General features: G+C 40.8%; 1 long non-coding RNA gene across 1 annotated transcript in view; it reads left to right on the top strand.

Annotated features, from left to right (window-relative positions):
* Positions 1-15748, top strand: part of LOC135968045 (uncharacterized) — a 29355-nt gene extending 13607 nt beyond the window's left edge. The window contains exon 2 of the long non-coding RNA XR_010582474.1: positions 15488-15748. This is a non-coding gene — a long non-coding RNA (uncharacterized lncRNA). The remainder of the gene's footprint in view (positions 1-15487) is intronic.
* Positions 15749-18633: the final 2885 nt, after the last annotated feature.

The following is an 18633-nucleotide window of genomic DNA, read 5'->3' as shown; positions in this document are numbered from 1 at the left end:
TTTCTGGAAAGTTGGCAAAAATCCACAGCATTTCTGTATTTCAGTAATAATTCCTATGCTGTTCTTTGGTGTATTCCCTTCTTCTGCCAGACACCTTCACCAAACAATTCATTTGTTACATTAAATTATCTTTTTCTTTCTTTTTTTTTTTTTTTTTTTTGAGACACAGTCTCACTCTGTCGACCAGGCTGGAGTAGAGTGGCACGATCTCTGCTCACTGCAACCTCTGCCTCCAAGGGTTTAAGTGATTCTCCCGCCTCAGCCTCCCGAGTAGCTGGGATTACAGGCGTGCTCCACCACACCTGGCTAATTTTTGTATTTTTAGTAGAGGTGGGTTTCGCTATGTTGGCCAGGCTGGTCTCAAGCTCCTGACCTCAGGTAATCTGCGCATCTCGGCCTCCCCAAGTGTTGGGATTACAGGCGTGAGCCACCACACTTGGCCACATTAACGTTAGTTGTACTCTGCAGTTACTTCCTCCATGCTCTTCCAAGCATGCAGTTGGGCTAGCCAAGGGTGTTTGCATGCTTCTGTTTTCTTTATGGTATAGCTACTCATTTCTATAGCTTTCAGTACCCAGCTTATTAAGTGATACAACAGAGGATGCATCAGAACTCTGACCCAATAAAGGCAAGTACATTGACATGGGGAAGAGGAAAGAGTGGAATCACGTATAATTTTCCTTTCAGGAACATTGTTTTCCCAAGTAACCCTTGACTTTGTGCTAATGAGTTACATTGTCTGCCATCGCCCTATATGTGATTCTGGACATACATTGGATTTTTAGGAAAGCGGCTCAATTTGGCCCTAAGCCTGTCATGCCTCCAATTGTAAACGTGGAGTGCTATGAAGGGTGATATCTATGTACTATCTAGGAAATCCTGTGAGTTTTCACAAGTAACATGCTAAAATCACAGCATCTTTCACCTGCCACAGACATTATCTTTAAACTTAAAAAGTGTAAAGGAATGTGAGTTGATAGCTTTTTGTGTCAACCAGAGGATCTATGAGTAAGTCATGGTCCCAAGAGTGTTGAAAGACATCAGTCTAAATACCATCCTAATTAACGCTGTTAGACAAAGATTAATTTTAGTTTACCATGGATCCACAAGGCACTGGGAGCATGATTGTTCATTATAAATGGGGGAACATTCCACTGCACTTAGACAAATCCCAAATCTGGAGCTTATAAAACCTGACAAACTTAAACAAGCTAACAATATTTTAACAAGATTTTAATAACATGTTGATGAATGCCCAATGGGAAAGCATTTTCAATTATACCATGACACACTCTTGTCCCTTGTGCTGTAATAAATAAGAGAGTCACAGGCAGTCACTCGTGTTGCTACACTGGAGTTGTTTACTGTCTGAGGTCACTAAAGCTTATTCTGGATCACAGGTTAATGGCCAGTGTTATTTTCTAGAAGGAATGAGTTGTGTGTGTCTGCATGTGTTCTAATTATGTCAGTTGCTAATTCAATTCCTCTGTTTATTAGGTCAGTCTATTTTCAGCAATGTTATTGTCTTAGTCCATTTTTTGCTGCTTTAACAGAATACCAAAGACTAGGTAATTTATAAATAAAAGAGATGTATTTGGCTCATGGTGGTAGAGACTGGGAAGTTCAAAAGCATGGTGCCAGCATCGGATGAGGGTCATCCCATGGTGCAAGGATGGAAGGTGGAAGTGAGTACCCAAGACAGAGCAAAAGGAGGCTGAACTCCAGAGATGACTAACCCACATGTGTGAGGGCAGAGTCCTCACGACCGATTCAGCTCTTCAAGATCCCACCACCCAATACTCTTACAGTGACAATTAAATTTCAACATGAGTTTTGGAGGGGATAGCAGGTATCCACAAAGCTGGTAGGGAAGGGATTCTGTATTTCCCCTGATGGCTCTCTGTGGGCAGCTTCTTTGAGTTTTTTTAGGTCAAGTAAAGGACTTTGGCATTAGTAATAAAAAATATGTAATGACAAAGAGTTAGAGAATAAAACCCAAATAAATGTTAGGCACCGAGAACCTAGAGAGGTGAAGGAAGGATGCTGTGAGAGGAAAAGCCTTAAGGAATTACTAAAAATTCAGAAAAATACAGCTGTATCATGGAAGGTCACAAAAAGTAAGTCATACACAATTTAATTTTATGTTCTGTTTAAAGCTAAATATGAACAGTGCTTCTGCTTGAGATGGCCCTGTCATCAGCTCAATCGCAAAGGATAGCCAGGAACAACATAACAAAGGCTAATTGTCAATACCATCATTTCCCACTAAATCTTTCCTCGTTCTTAAAAATTTCTCAAGAACAATAAAACTTTTAGAACGGTGTAGTGTGTGATGACATAGCGTTCTTCTTAATCTCCCATCTTTCTGATTTATTTGCAAGGCAAAAGGTAGCTCCCAGCACTGGGAGATTTTCTGAACTTGTGATACATATGAACTGGGATTCACTCTGAAGTATGATAGCTTTACCTGCGTTATTTCATTATTTAAACCTCCTACCAATATACATGTTTCCATGATTGTCTCTATTAAATGTGCTACCCCTTGAAAAAATTCTATGTCCACACAGTTTCCCTGGTGAATGCCTTTTAACCTTCAAGAATAATTCCAGTGCTACTTAAGCCATTACAGATCTTTAACAAGTGTTCTTTAAAAAAAAAAAATTCGGCAAAAACTACAATATCAAAACCTGTGGAAGATACTGTCCTGGTGCACATGTGTGCTCATACACACACACACACACACACACACACACACACACACACACACACACACTCTCTATAAATGAAGGCTAGCCTAATACATAAATATCAGCAAAAAATTGAACTTAATAACCAATAAAATTGAGGAGCATTTGAAATACAATACTCTATGAGCAAGTGTGAATGTGCCAGGGAAGCAAGGAAACCTTGCAATTAAAAGTTTTATTGTCCCTGAAGAAAATTTATATAGTTAAAATATATTTATTTATATTTCTATATCTTATATATCTAATTATATATTTATATATAACATATATTTATATTTATAATGTACATCTATAGGGGAAATTAGAAAGAGTTTATTGATATGGAAACACCCTAAATGCAATAGTATTTCGATACCCGACAAAGAGTCTGGGAGACAGAGCTAATGTTGCAAGTTTGGCTCTTGAAAACTTTTTTTGTTTTTTTTGAAGAAATACACTTCTGTGCTATTAATATTGCATGAATATGTAATGCAATGTTTATGTTTCGATATTAAGAAGGTAAGCAACCCAATAAAAATACCAGCAAGTTTGCAGAGACACTTTACAAAAGAATGAATACAAATAGCCAATAAGCATATAAAAAATGTTCCACACGATTAGTCATCAGGGAAATGCAAACTACAACCACAATGAGCTATCAATACTCACCAATCAGAATGTCTACAATTCTAGCTTCCTGTGCTTCTTTGCAGTCTATTCCTCTCTTTATCTCAGATACCAATGTCTTATTGATTTTATTAGAAATTGGCTTGAAGTCTTCTAGAATTTTGTATATATGCACAGTATTTAATCCTTTGTGCCTGTTTGGCTTTTTTCTCAGCAAAATTATTTGGAAGTTCATCCACATTGTTGTACATATCATTGGTTTATTCCTTTTTATTGTAAGTAGCATTCCATTGTGTGGCAATACAGTCATGCACTCATGTTTCAGTCAATCATGGGCTGCAAATATAATGGAGGTCCTGCAAGATGATAATGGAGCTGAAAAATTCCTATCCCCTGGTGACATCGTAATGTCCTAATGCCATCCTTCCTCATGTGTTTGTGGTGATGCTGCTGTAAACAGACCTACTGTGTTGCCAGTCCCATAAAAGGACAGCATATACAGTTATATACAGTATATAATACTTGATAATGATAATAAACTGTTACTGACATGTGTATTAACTATACCATATTTTTTATCATATTTAGACTGTATGTCTGCTCGGGTTTTTTTTTAAAGTTAAATGTATGACAGCCTCCAGCAAGTCCTTCAAAAAACAAAGGCATTGTTCTCAGAGGAGATGAGAGCTCCATGCCTGTCATTGCCCCTGACAAACTCCCAGTGGGACAAATTGTGGAGGTGAAAGACAGGGATATTGATGCTCTTGACCCTCTGTAGGCCTAGGCTCACGTGTGTGTGTGTGTGTGTGTGTGTGTGTGTATGTGTCTTAGTTTTTAACAAAAACATTCAAAACATTTTTCAAAAAAAAGTTTGAAATAGGAAAAAAGCTTATAGAATAAGGATATAAAGAAAGAAAATATTTTGTACAGATGTACAATTTGTTTTAAGCTAAGTGTTATCACAAAGGAGACAAAAAAATGTTTAAAAATACTGCCGGGGCCGGGCGCGGTGGCTCAAGCCTGTAATCCCAGCACTTTGGGAGGCCGAGACGGGTGGATCACGAGGTCAGGAGATCGAGACCATCCTGGTGAACACAGTGAAACCCCGTCTCTACTAAAACTACAAAAAACTAGCCGGGCGAGGTGGCGGGCGCCTGTAGTCCCAGCTACTTGGGAGGCTGAGGCAGGAGAATGGCGTGAACCCGGGAGGCGGAGCTTGCAGTGAGCTGAGATCCGGCCACTGCACTCCAGCCTGGGTGACAGAGCGAGACTCCGTCTCAAAAAAAAAAAAAAAAAAAAAAAAAAAAAAAAAAAAAATACTGCCGGGCTCAGTGGCTCATGCCTGTAATCCCAGCACTTTGGGAGGCTGAGGTGGGCGGATCACTTGAGCTCAGGAGTGGGAGACCAGCCTGGGCAACATGGTAAAACCCCATCTCTACCAAAAATACAAAAAATTTAGCTGAGCGTGGTGGTGCGCACCTGTAATCCGAGCTACTAGGGAGGCGGAAGCAGGAGGATCACTTGAGCCTGGGAGATGGAGGTTGCAGTGAGCCAAGATTGCACCACTGCACTCACTCCAGCCTGGGTGAAAGAGCGAGACTGTCTCAAAAACTAAAAAAATAAATAAAAATAAATAAATTTAGAAAGTTAAAAAAAACTACTGTGAACTAAGGTTAACTTACTCTCAACAAATTAAAATGTTTTTCAATAACTTTAGTGTAGCCTGAGTACACAGTCTTTCTAAGTCTCTAGTAGTGCACAGTAATGTCCTAGGCCTCCACGTTCATCCACCGCTCACTCGCTGATTCCCCCAGAGCAATTTCCAGTCCTGCGAGTTCCCTTAATGGCAAAAGCCTTATAAAGATGTACCATTTTTGTCTTTTATATTATGTTTTTATTGTTCCTTTTCTATGGTTAGGTACACAAATACCGTTGTGTTACAGTTGCCTACAGTATTCAGTACAGCCACACGCTCAACAGGTCTGTAGCCCAGGAACCATGGGCTCTGCCCTATAGCCTAGGTGTGTATCAGGCTATACCATCTAGGTTTGTGTAAGCGTACTCTATGGCGTTTGCACAGCAGCAAAATCGCCTGATGACCCATTTCCCAGAGCTTACCCTCTGGTTAAGTGATGCTGACTGTGCTGCAATTCACTTATCCCGCTGAGGGGCATTTGGGTTGCTTCCAGTTTGGGTCTATTACAAATATATTTGCTGTGAACATATGTGTACAGTTCTTTATGTGAGCATATGTTTTTACTTCTGTTGGGTAAATACCTAGGCATGGAATGGCTGGATTACACGAGAGGTGTATTTTAACATTTTAAAGAAACTATTAGACAGTTTTCCGAAGTGTTGGGTTGAACTGAAGTAAACTGAAGTGTTTCTACCCCAACAACAAACACTCAGCCTCTCTTGAACTCACCCAGTTAGGTTTTTAATCCCTCACATTCCATGGGTGAGTTCTTCCTAGGACATCACACACCTCCAAAGCTTCGTTCTCTGCTTTATCTTACTGACCCATTGGTCATCTCTGATACAATTGATCACTCTCTCCTTCTTGAAATGTTTTCCTTGCTTTCTTTCAAAGCAACAGACTCACCTGGGTATTTTTCTTACCTTCCTGTTCATTGCTTTCCAATCTGTCCTGCAGGATCACCTCCTGCTCCTGAGGTCCACACCTAAGAGCGCCCTGGGACCCAATGCTCTTCTCTCTCACTTTCTCTGTCTACGTATATTGTAGGAATCCCATCCATGCCTGTGGCTTTAGATGCCACAGGTTCTGTAATCCACCTATCCATCCCTCAACCTAGCCACCTATCTATCCTCCCTCACTCTTTTCATTCCTCTTTATTTTCTTTATCTTTCTTTCCTCTTTTTTTTTTTTTAAGACTGTCACCCAGGCTGGAGTGCAGTGGCATGATCACAGCTGACTGCAGCCACAGGCTCAAATCATTTTGCCACCTCAGCCCCACAAGTAGCTGAGACTAAAAGTGCATGCCACCATGCCTGGATAATTTATTTTATTTTATTTTTTAAGTTTTTGTGTAGAGATGGGACCTTACTATGTTGCCCAGACTGGTCTCGAACTCCTGGGCTCAAGCAGTCCTCCCACTTGAGCCTCCCAAAGTACTGGGATTACAGGCATGAGCCACAAAACCCAGCCTTTTTTAAAAAAGTCTTTCTATCTCTATCTTTGACCACTTGGTCTGAGTTCTGAACTATATGTGCAAATACCTGTCCAATTGATATTCTACATGTATATCTTAAAATAGGCATGCATGTATTTCAGGGAGAATTCTTGATTTCTCTTTTCCCCCAGCCCTAACATCGAAACCTGTTTCGATCTAGATCTTTCCCATTTTAATAAATACCAGTTCCATTCTCCAAGTTGCTGAGGTCAAAACACTGCTTAGGTCAAAACACTGCAAGTCAATATTAATTTCTCTTTTTTCCCTCACACCCCACATCTAAGTCATTGGCAAGGCTTTAATTCCAGAATAGTATCTGAATTTGAACACTTCCCACAATTCCCACTACTGCTTTCCTGATTCCCAACACTGCAGACATCCACACGGATCTCTTGGGGGCCCCTTCTTCACACTCTTGCTCCCTGAACTCTCTATTCCACACCACAGTCACAGCTCTACAACCAAGATGGCCCAGTGCCCCGCGCAGACCTCGCTCTGGTTTTTCACTGTACTTGGAATCCCATGAAAATTCCAACCGTCACCTGCGCGACGTCCTGCCGCCTCATCCCTGCCTCATCTCACAGTGCCCCAGGCTCACCTCGTTCTGCCCTGCACCTTCCTCTGTCCCTCACGTCGGCCAAGCTAATCCAGATGCAGAGACTTTTCACTAGCTCTTCTCCCTGGAATGCTTTTTATTCTCGTGAAGCACCTTCTTTGTTGTTTGTTTTTCAGATATCTCATCTACTGAAAAAACTCCCCCTCAACATCATATCTACACAGCCCACTGAGTCTCCCTGGCCCGCCACCTCCCTCCACTTTCTAAGGCACTTATTTCTTCATAATATGACATCATGTCTCATTGACGTTGTACCGTCTGTCTCACACTAGGCAGTAGACCTCGTGTGGCAGGACTTCGTCTGGAGTTTCAGCGCTACAGTCTAGGTAACGCTGCAGGGACGTATCACCTGAGAATCTCTGTGCTGGATGCCACAGGTGCTTATTTCACTCAGGAAAAGCCCTCCGTGAATCTGGGTGACTCTTTAGAGTCACTGCCCTGCAGACTTTGATGCAGCAATCCAGGCAGACGGATGCTCCAGCGTCTTCTCCTGCACCACCCGAAAGCCACTGGCACGGCAGTAGAAGACACCAAATGGAGAATTCTGCTCCAGACCTTAAATCCATTTCCTTAGAATGGACACAGCTTATAGCTATGGACAGTTCCTTCCCAAAATTTGTCACGTGGCCATATCTAACATCAGGGGTGCATGGATATGATGGTTAATACTGAGTGTCCACTCGATGGAATTGAAGGATGCAAAGTATTGATCCTGGGTGTATCTGCGAGGGTGTTGCCAAAGGAGACTACCATTTGAGCCAGTGGGCTGGGAAAGGCAGACCCACCCTTAATCTCGGTGGGCACCATCTAATCAGCTTCCAGTGAATATGAAACAGGCAGAAAAACATGAAAAGGTTAGACCGGCCTAGCCTCCCAGGCTACATCTTTCTCTTGTGGTGGATGCTTCCTGCCTTCAAACGTCAGACTCCAAGTTCTTCAGTTTTGGAACTCAGGCTGGCTCTCCTTGCTCCTCAGCTTGCAGATGACCTATTGTGGGACCTTGTGATGCTGTGAGTTAATACTTAATAAACTAATAAACTTAATAAACTAATAGGAGATATAATACTTAATAATACTTAATAAACTAATATGAAATATATATATCTCCTATTAGTTTTATATATATAATCTCCTATTATATATAGGCATATATATATAAAATATATATAGGAGTATATATATGTGCATCTCCTATTAGTTTTATATATATAAAATCTCCTATTATATATAGGAGTATATATACAATACTTAATAATAATACTTCATAAACTATAGGAGATATATATATCTCCTATTAGTTCTCCTATATATAATTCTTATATATATACACACATATGGATATATGTGTATACATGTATATATGTGTGTATACATATATATAGATATATACATATGTATATATATGAGAACTATATATATAGGAGAACTAATATACATATACATATACAAAAATATATCCTACTAGTTCTGTCCCTCTAGAGAACCCTGCCTTACTAATACAATAAGCAACCCGAGTGAGGGTGCAGCATTAGGCAATGTGACCCCATTTGTCTTCATCATCCAACTTCCAGCCCCTGGAACTTGGAGAGTAGCACTTGGCTTAGTGTAGGTCTTCAGTAGATTTTTGTTGAATGTGTAAACCAAAATTAAAATTCTAAGGTCCCTCGACCATCTAAATGAACTTCCTCATCAGCCATGGCTCTTAAAATTTAAATTGAAAGACTGGTTTAGGCCATGATGGGAAGTGGGGGTGGGACAAGCCTCATTATGCCTCTCTGCCATTAACATCAATACAGACTTTAAGAAACATTTTACATCATGTTCTCTCTGAAGCCTGCTAGCTAAAAGCTTCATCTGCACAATAAAACTTTCATCTCCACAACCTCTTATTACAACCCAAACATTCCTTTCTTCTATTGATCCCAGGTCTTTAGACAAACTCAACCAATTGTCAACCAGAAAATGTTTAAGTTTACCAATAGCCTGGAAGCAACTTCCCACTGCCACCCACCCAGCCCCCACCCTCCCACCACACCGCCTTTGAGTTGTTCCCCCTCTCCGGAGCAAACCAATGTATTTCTTAAATGTATTTGATTGATATCTCATGCCTCCCTAAAATGTATAAAACCAAGCTGCACCCCAACCACCTTGGGCACATGTCATCAGGACTTCCTGAGGCTGTGTCACGGGCTCACGTCCTCAACCTTGGCAAAATAAACTTTCGAAATTAACCGAGACCTGTGTCAGATTTTCTGGGTCTACAGATGAGATTAAACGTGTCCAGATCTTGGCTTTTCTGGCTGTGGAATCATGGTTCCAAGAAAACCAAAAAACTTCTAACAGTGCTTCTGATCTGCTTTAGCCTCCTGGTTTGGGTACACTTCATTGGACGAGGACTTCTGTACGCCACGCCCTCTCCCATCGGGAATTCTGTGTTTGGAAATTCATTGACACAGTTGTGTGAATTAGTTTACCGTGTCATCCTGCCAAGGAGCAATGATACTTCTCACAATGGTTCCAGTTTGGGAAGAGGGTTTTGTAAGGGATATCTTTCTGGTGCTTTCAAACTACCTGACAGAAGCAACCGACTACTTCTTTTTTTAAAACTTTTACTTTAGATTCAGGATCTATGTGCAGGTTTGTTATACAGGAAATTTGCATGTTGTTGGGGTTTGGTGTACAGATTACCTCATCACCCAGTTACTAAGCCTAGTACTCAATAAGTAGTTTTACCTCATCACCCAGGTACTAACCCTAGTACTCAATAGGTAGTTTTTTGATCCTCACCCTCCTCCCACCCCCCACCCTGAAGTAGACCCAGGTGTCTGTTGTTCCCTTCTTTGTGTTCATGAGTTCTCATCATTTGGCTTCTACATGTAAGTGAGAACTTGCAGTATTTGGTTTTCTGTTCCTGTGTTAGTTCACTTAGGATAATGGCCTCCAGATCCATCCATGTATCTGCAAAGGACATGAGCTCATTCTTTTTTATGACTGTGTAGTATTTCACGGTGTATATGTACCATATTTTCTTTATCCAATCTATTGTTGATGGGCATTTAGGTTGATTCCATGTCTTTGCTATTATGAATAGTGCTGCAATGAATATTCACATGCATATGTTTTTATGGTAGAACAATTTATATTCCTTTGGGTATATATCCAATAATGAGATTGTTTAGTCAAATGATAATTCTAAGTTCTTTTGGAAATCACCAAACTGCTTTCCACAATGGCTGAAATAATTTACTTTCCCACCAGCAGTGTATAAGCAGGCTTTTTTACTTTGCCACCTCGCCAGCATCTTTTACTTTTTAACTTTTTAGTAATGGCCATTCTAACTAATGTGAGATAGTATCTCATTGAGGTTTTAATTTGCATTTCTCTAATGATCAGTGATGTGCATATTTTCATATGGTTGCTGACCACATGTATGTCTTCTTTTGAAAAGTGTCTGTTTGGCAACCTACAGAATGGAAGAAAATTTTTGCAATCTACTCATCTGACAAAGGGCTAATATCCAGAACCTACAAAGAATTCAAACAAACAAGAAAAAAACAAACAACCCATCAAAAAGTGGGCAAAGAATATGAACAGACACTTCTCAAAAGAACACATTTATGCAGCCAACAGACACATGAAAAAATGCTCATCATCACTGGCCATCAGAGAAATGCAAATCAGAACCACAATGAGATACCATCTCACACCAGTTAGAATCGCAATCATTAAAAAGTCAGGAAATAACAGGTGCTGGAGAGGATGTGGAGAAATAGGAACACTTTTACACTGTTGGCGGGACTGTGAACTAGTTCAACCATTGTAAAAGACAGTGTGGTGATTCCTCAAGGATCTAGAACTAGAAATACCATTTGACCCACCATCCCATTACTGGGTATAGACCCAAAGAATTATAAATCATGCTGCTATAAAGACACATGCACATGTATGTTTATTGCGGCACTATTCACAATAGCAAAGACTTGGAACCAACCCAAATGTCCATCAGTGACAGACTGGATTAAGAAAATGTGGCATACATGCATTATGGAATACTCTGCAGCCATAAAAAAGGATGAATTCGTGTTCTTTGTAGAGACGTGGATGCAGCTGGAAACCATCATTCTCAGCAAACTATCACAAGAACAGAAAACCAAACACTGCATGTTCTCACTCATAGGTGGGAATTGAACAATGAGATCACTTGGACACAGGAAGGGGAACATCACACACCAGGGCCTGTTGTGGGGTGGGGGGAGAGGGGAGGGATAGCATTAGGAGATATACCTAATGTAAATGACGAGTTAATGGGTGCAGCACACCAACATGGCACATGTATACGTATGTAACAAACCTGCATGTTGTGCACATGTACCCTAGAACATAAAGTATAATAAAAATATAATAATAAAAAAAGGAAAAGTGTCGGTTCATGACCTTTGTTCACTTTTTAATGGGGTTGTTTGCTTTTTGCTTGTAAATTTGTTTAAGTTTTTTTTTTTATATAGATTCTGAATATTAGACCTTTGTTGGTTGCATAGTTTGCAAGTAATTTTTCCTATTCTGTAGATTGTCTGTTTACTCTGTTGATGGTTTCTTTTGCTATGCAGAAGCTATTTAGTTAGGTGCCATTTATCAATTTTTATTTTTGTTGCAATTGCTTTTGGTGTCTTTGTCATGAAATATTTGCCTGGTCTTACATCCAGAATGATATTGCCTAGGTGGTCTTCCAGGGTTTTTAGAGTTTTGGGTTTTGCATTTAAGTTTTTAATCCACCTGAGTTGTTTTTTGTATATGATGTAAGGAAGGGGTCCAGCTTCAGTCTTCTGCATATGGCTAGCCAGTTATCCCAGCATCATTTATTGAATAGGGAGTCTTTTCCCTTCTGCTTGTTTTTGTTGACGTCATCTAAGATCAGATGATTATAGGTGTGTGACCTTGTTTCTGGGCTTTCTATTCTGTTCCATTGGTCTATATGTTTGTTTTTTTGTGCCAGTACCATGTTGTTTTGGTTACTATAGTCTTGTAGTATAGTTTGAAGTCAGGTAATGTGATGCCTCCAGCTTTGTTATTTTTGCTTAGGATTTTCTTGGCTATTCAGGCCCTTTTTTTGGTTCCATATAGATTTTAAAACAGCTTTTTCTAATTCTGTGGAAAATGTTAGGTAGTTTGATAGGAATTACATTGAATCTATAAATTGTTTTGGGCAGTATGACCATTCTAGCAATATTGATTCTTCCTATCCATGAGCATGGAATGTTTTTCCATTTGTTTGTGTCATCTCTGATTGCTTTCCCAAGTGCTGTTTTGTTTTGTTTTGAGACAGAGTCTTGCTCTGTCGCCCAGGCTGGAGTGCAGTGGCACCATCTCAGCTCACTGTAACCTCTGCCTCCTGAGTTCAAGCAATTCTCCTGCCTTAGCCTACTGAGTAGCTAGAATTACAGGTGCACACCACCACGCCTGGCTAATTTTTGCATTTTTAGTAGAGACAGGGTTCCACCATGTTGGTCAGGCTGGTCTTGAACTCCTAATTTCGTGATCTGCCCGCCTTGGCCTTTCAAAGTGCTAGGATTACAGGCATGAGCCACCATTCCCAGTGTTTTTTAATTCTCATTTTAGAGATCTTTCACCTCCCTGGTTAGCTCTGTTCTTAGGTGTTTTTTTCTTTTTAAGGCTACTGTGAATGGGATTGAATTTTTGATAGAGCTCTCAACTTGGCTGTTGTTGGTGTATAGGATTGCTGCTGATTTTTGTACATTAGTTGTGTATCCTGAAGCTTTGCTGAAGTTGTTTATCAGATCAAGGAGCTTTTAGGCAGAGACCGTGAGCAAACACCTACTTTTAAAAGGACTGTTTTCTTAACATATTTTGTTCTTAGTTTTAATCACGAATCATGCTACCTATTGATAGTATGCAATTTATCCATAGTACGCAATTTATCCTAAGCCTAGCACAAAAAACTAAAGTTGGGGGAAAAAGCAGTCTTTTTTGGTGTGTTCCTTAATTTTTGTTGGTAACAGGTTTTGTCTATGAACAGAAAGATGTACTCAAAGCATCTAAGAGGTCTTAGAGATCATCTGTTGAGCAAAGTAGAAGCTGAGATTTAATGTTCAACATTTAATTAATGTGGAGGAGGTTACTTAAACTTACACTAGTTAAAGAAGTAGGAAACACGAGAACTTCAAGTTCTCGCTTCTTAGCCAAGAATCAAATTGTACAAAAAACAAAAAGATAAATTTTTATGTTTACTAGTCAGTCCTTTAAAAATTCTTGAAAATAGGAATTGAAAATCTATTTTAATTCAAATGTTTCTAGGAAAAGCGTATCTTCTCATCAGAAATAATATATTATTTAATCCCCACTGTGCACTTAGATTGTTATAATCAAGTCTGAATTTATTTTAAGGAAAAAACCTTAAGGTTTCTGTGAAATCATGTATTTCTGAGGAAATACAAGGAAATACGATGATACAAGAAATCCTTCATCTTTGAGAGGAACTAAGTGGGAAGTGAATTAAACTTTTCTCAGCAATTTTATGTACTCTATAGATGTTAAAACCTCAGAACTGATGTCATTTTTACCGTGCAGAGAATTAAATTCTTTCCAGCTCTTGTTAATCAGAAATGATAGAACATATATATATGTTGTGGGAATAATTAAGGAAAGAACTAAAAACGTGAGAAGGAAAATCTGGCTTCTCTTTAAAAGGCCATTAAAATCTTGATAGCATTATCTGCTTAAGCAGCACGTTCCAGACAAAAGCAAGAGACTGTATAAATGTAAAGATCAGAAGCACAAAACTCTGGAATCAGGCGCATAACTGTAAATCCCACTGCCTCTTGCTAGCTGTGCAGTCATGACAAGCCAGTGTGTGCCTCACTTTCCTCATCTGTAAAATAGAGACACCAATAATAATAATAAGACCTAGCTTATAGGGTTGTTGGGAGGATTAGATTAGATGCATAAGCTACTTTGACAGACTGCATGCTGATCTGTGACACTAATATCTTCCATGGCTGTCACCAGCAGTGGGGCTGCTCTCATATCAGGAATAAGAAAAAATCAATTCACCATCCTCAGCATTCACTGTCTGTCTTCAGTGTTCATGGCCCTTAGCATTCATGGTCTTCAGCGTTCCCTGCCTCTGTCATCTTCCATCTTGACTCCATCCACCAACAGAGGCCCCGTGTTTTAAGTTTTCTTTGTAAAAACTCATTAAGTAAAGTGTTGCTCTGCATAGAAGTAAAACAACATAAAATATTTCACGTCTCCCAGTTTCCCCTTGGATGAAGCCCTTTGCATTCTTGCCCAAGACTAGAAACTTCTAGTCCTTGCCTAATCATGACTGTGGTCCCATCTCCTTTTGCAAAGAATTACTCCGGTCTTCTGAGCCTGGGGACACAACCTCACATATGTTCTATTTCTGCTGTCTGGACTTCCCCATCTCTTCATCCTTCTTGCCCTGCAAAGCCTCTGCCTTTCTATTCAGTCTTCGGCACAACCATAAAGGATGTCTCGCAGGGCCTCAGCACACAGCACAAAGCACGCTGTTTTCTAATTATTTTTATCTTCCTTAGTAAACTATGAGCTGCTGGAGAGAAGCAATCCTGTCTTCTTCATCATTGTCTCTCCAGGGTCAGACCTGACACACAATAAATTCCCAATAAGTCTTGTTGAAAGAACTGTAAATTGTTGAGACAGGCCAGAAAGCAAACCTCATTCCAAAACATCCATTCATTGGATTGCTTTGAAGTGGTCTCAGCCAAATCCACCTTTTACATTAAGCGTATGTTACTCCCAAGGATAGCAGAGAGTGTGGCTTTGGAGTCAGACTGGCCAAGTCATCTCTGACCATCCCAGTGAACTTGACCAAAACCCCCAGTCAAATGGAAGCGTATAGATAACACCACGCCAAGGCCCTGGGGTAAATGCTTCCTGCCTTGATTCCCAAGCTCATCCGAGGATCTTCAGAAAATGCTAGGGAGGGTGTCTCAGACCACTCCCATGATTATGATGTAATTGGTCTAGCCTACAGTTTGACTCTTAGAGCTTTTAAAAGACACCAGGTGATTCTGAACTGTACCTATTTAGGAACCATTGGATTAATAGATAGCTGCTGTTGTTGCCATTCTTCTATTACATTTAATATCATATAAAATAATATATAACATATTATACAATATATTTTATATAAATGATATTTAATCTTGTCCTGAGAGCTAGGAAGAATTTAATGCAGATGGTACTTGGGAAGATATGTTTATTGAAGCAACTATATCATTGTTATGAGACTGGATTTGTTCATCAGACTATTTTTATTCTCCCTGCAGGGTAAAGGACTGAAGCTGTGGAGAACCCACTGAGAGACAGACAGTGAAGACAGCCTACAGCCCTGGGAGGCCGTGGGGACTCTGTCTACTATGGGCAGTGCTGGGAGAAGCCTAGTGGGCCTTGGGCCTGGGAGGGGACGGTGGAGGGAGCCTCTGAGAGCTGGGAGGTGGCCCAGACCCACGAAGTGTCACTTCAAGCCCGTTTACCCCTCAGTCTTTGAAATAAAAGGGCAACCGTGTTGATGTTGAATCTGCAGTCAACCAACAGTTAAAGCTGTAGTTTATACCCAACAGGTGTGCGGATGAACCTGAAAGTGAGTCATGGCTGAGTCCCTGACCCAGCTTTAACTTGTATGTCTTGTATTGTAGTAATTTCCCTTTATTTTCCATGGCCCCCTTAGTACGGATGCTCTATGTTTTTTGCAATCTGCAGATATCCCACATTTTTTGCCACCACGTTGATTTTTCACGTTGATCATCTACATTAAAAAAGCACCGACACTAGGCCGGGCGCGGTGGCTCAAGCCTGTAATCCCAGCACTTTGGGAGGCCGAGACGGGCGGATCACGAGGTGGAGATCGAGACCATCCTGGCTGACACGGTGAAACCCCGTCTCTACTAAAAAATACAAAAAACTAGCCAGGCGAGGTGGTGGGCGCCTGTAGTCCCAGCTACTCGGGAGGCTGAGGCAGGGGAATGGCGGGAACCCGGGGGGCGGAGCTTGCAGTGAGCTGAGATCCGGTCACTGTGCTCCAGCCTGGGCGACAGAGCGAGACACTGTCTCAAAAAAAAAAAAAAAAGCACCGACACTAAATGTTTATTTTTCTTTTAAAACGTGACATTCTCACGTTTATCATTATATGAAGAGATGTTTTCATGTTTCCAAACCTATGTTTTCCAGACACAAAACATCCTCATGTGTAGAATCAATAGAATTACTTAGCTACAGTTTTCCTATCATCAATATTTGACATATTTTTTGTAAATTTGTCAGCCTAAGTTATGTATATATGCAGCGAAGCTTTCACTATTTTGAAATTCTAACAATAATAACTGTAAAATTATAAGAGAACTGATAAGCACTCAAAAATCAGTTTATAAAATATTTGTGTTAAAAAATGGATATGTAAAAAAAGAGATATAATGGTGACATTAATTCCAAAGCCAAACTTCTATTCCTATTGGGAAGAAATGTCACATTTTGATGTGCTTTGTCCAGTGAAACGTAGAAGTGGGGGAGGATGTGAAAGGCAGCCCAGGGGGGTGAAGATAGGTCTGATCCAGGAAGAGGGGTGCCCCCCTCTGTGAAGCACAGCTTGTGGGGGGCGTAAATCATTTGTCTCCAAGTCCCAATTCCTGAGACCCTGGTAAGTAGGAGAGTGTGGGCTGGAATCCTTTCTTTAAAAAAAACTATTTGGAACCACATGAACTGAGCTACTGATGCGAGGACACATTCTCTATTAATAGCGCCTCTATTCTAGCTCTCCATCACATCCTATCTGTGACATTTAAAGCCACTTAAGAGACACAGCATTGGCCTTGGCTGCCTTGGACGAGTTCTTATCAACATGCAGAGGCTTAAGGGAGCATCTCAGGATAGTTCAGTGGCTGCCTCCGTCAATACAAACACCGTAGACTAAGTCGCCCCTTCCGTCACTGACTGCATTCTGAACCCACTCTGGAAATGCTTCTTCAAAGTGCAAGACAAACCTCAGCCCATTCTCTCCTGCATGCCATAGTGACCTCTGTGCACCTGTGTCCAGCATGAAACTCACAAAAGCAAAACTGTCCCCTCGAGTCCCTCGAGGTCAGGAACCGGTCTTGCTTATCTTCGTGGTACTAGATCTGAACATAGCACCTGCCCCGCAGTGTAAGTGCGCAGTCTGGGATTGTGGAACAGAAGTCATCAACCTTTTTACTGCCTGGCTTTTTAAGCTGCGGTCTATGGACTAGGGCGTTGGCATCTCCAGGAAATTTGTTAGAGATACCGAATCTTAAGCCCCACCCAAACTTACAAAAGCAGAATCTGCATTTAACCAGATCCCCAGGGCATGTGTGCACACGCCAAAGTTTCAGAAGAGATGTACAGTTAACTAAATTTTACTAGGTTAACCTATTTTCATGACACTGTTTGCTTCCTGCACCAATTTTAGATAATGGGCTCTGAGGGAGGCATGGAGCAAAATGATAAATTCACAGATCTCTTATTCATGCATTTGAGTACACCCCATCATTAGCAAGGAAATGAAAGCTCCTGATTAAAGTGACTATTTTTGTAACATCACTGCACTTTTCTGTTTCAAAATAAACCAGAATACAACTTGTATGTTTATCCCATTTTTCAGCTGAATATTACATCTAGATAAATAATACTAAACCCCAGTGTCATGAAGGACAGCCTGCCTATTACTTCTGCGAGGGGATGGAAATACCACCGCTCCACTACCCCTGCCCCATTAAGTCCATGTAAAGCTTAGCTCATACTTTCTGATCCATGACCTACAGATCTCTGTATTCATTTATTTCCACTCTGTATCATTCCAAACTGCGTTCGGGGTTGTCCCCCACCGCCCACTGCTCCCCTCTCCGACACAAACACTTAAAATAAAAACTAAGGATATGTAACCTTCAGCTAAGCTTGACAATGAATGGTCACCCTTATGTGATATTGCTTGCTAATATCCTTTTGCTGCCTCTACCTTGTTTGCTGCTAATATTTGAGCTGGACTTAAAGCTGAACTCCTAGGGACCCTGTGCTGTGTGTTTGTAACCTGTTTTCCTTAGAGCCACTCAAAGTCTGTGGCCTCACAGGTCTGGTCTGGCATTGCAGTGTGAAATTCTCCACGTGCCCTTGCCATGCCTAAACGCAGCCCCTGGAGAATGTTCCAGCCGACATTCTCTAAGACAGCCTCTCAGCTGGCCCTTCATGTAGAGAGAAGCGGAGGTCACTCCGGGTAGAAATATAGACCCAAACACCCAGATTTCTGGTCGTGGCTCATTCTAGAGCACAGGCTTCCCCAGCATCATGTTTCTTTCTGCTGGTAAAAGGAATCTGCTGCCCCCAGGCATGGAAAAGAGCAGTTACTACATGGCTCAGAGCCACAGGGACTCGAAGGACCTACCTGGGGTAAAATGTGGAGCTGAGA

The sequence above is a fragment of the Macaca fascicularis genome, chromosome 17 (genome assembly GCF_037993035.2).
Source record: "Macaca fascicularis isolate 582-1 chromosome 17, T2T-MFA8v1.1".
In the NCBI taxonomy this organism is placed as follows: Eukaryota; Metazoa; Chordata; class Mammalia; order Primates; family Cercopithecidae; genus Macaca; species Macaca fascicularis.
Note: the sequence above shows the minus strand (reverse complement) of the source record. Positions and strands in the feature narration are given on the sequence as shown.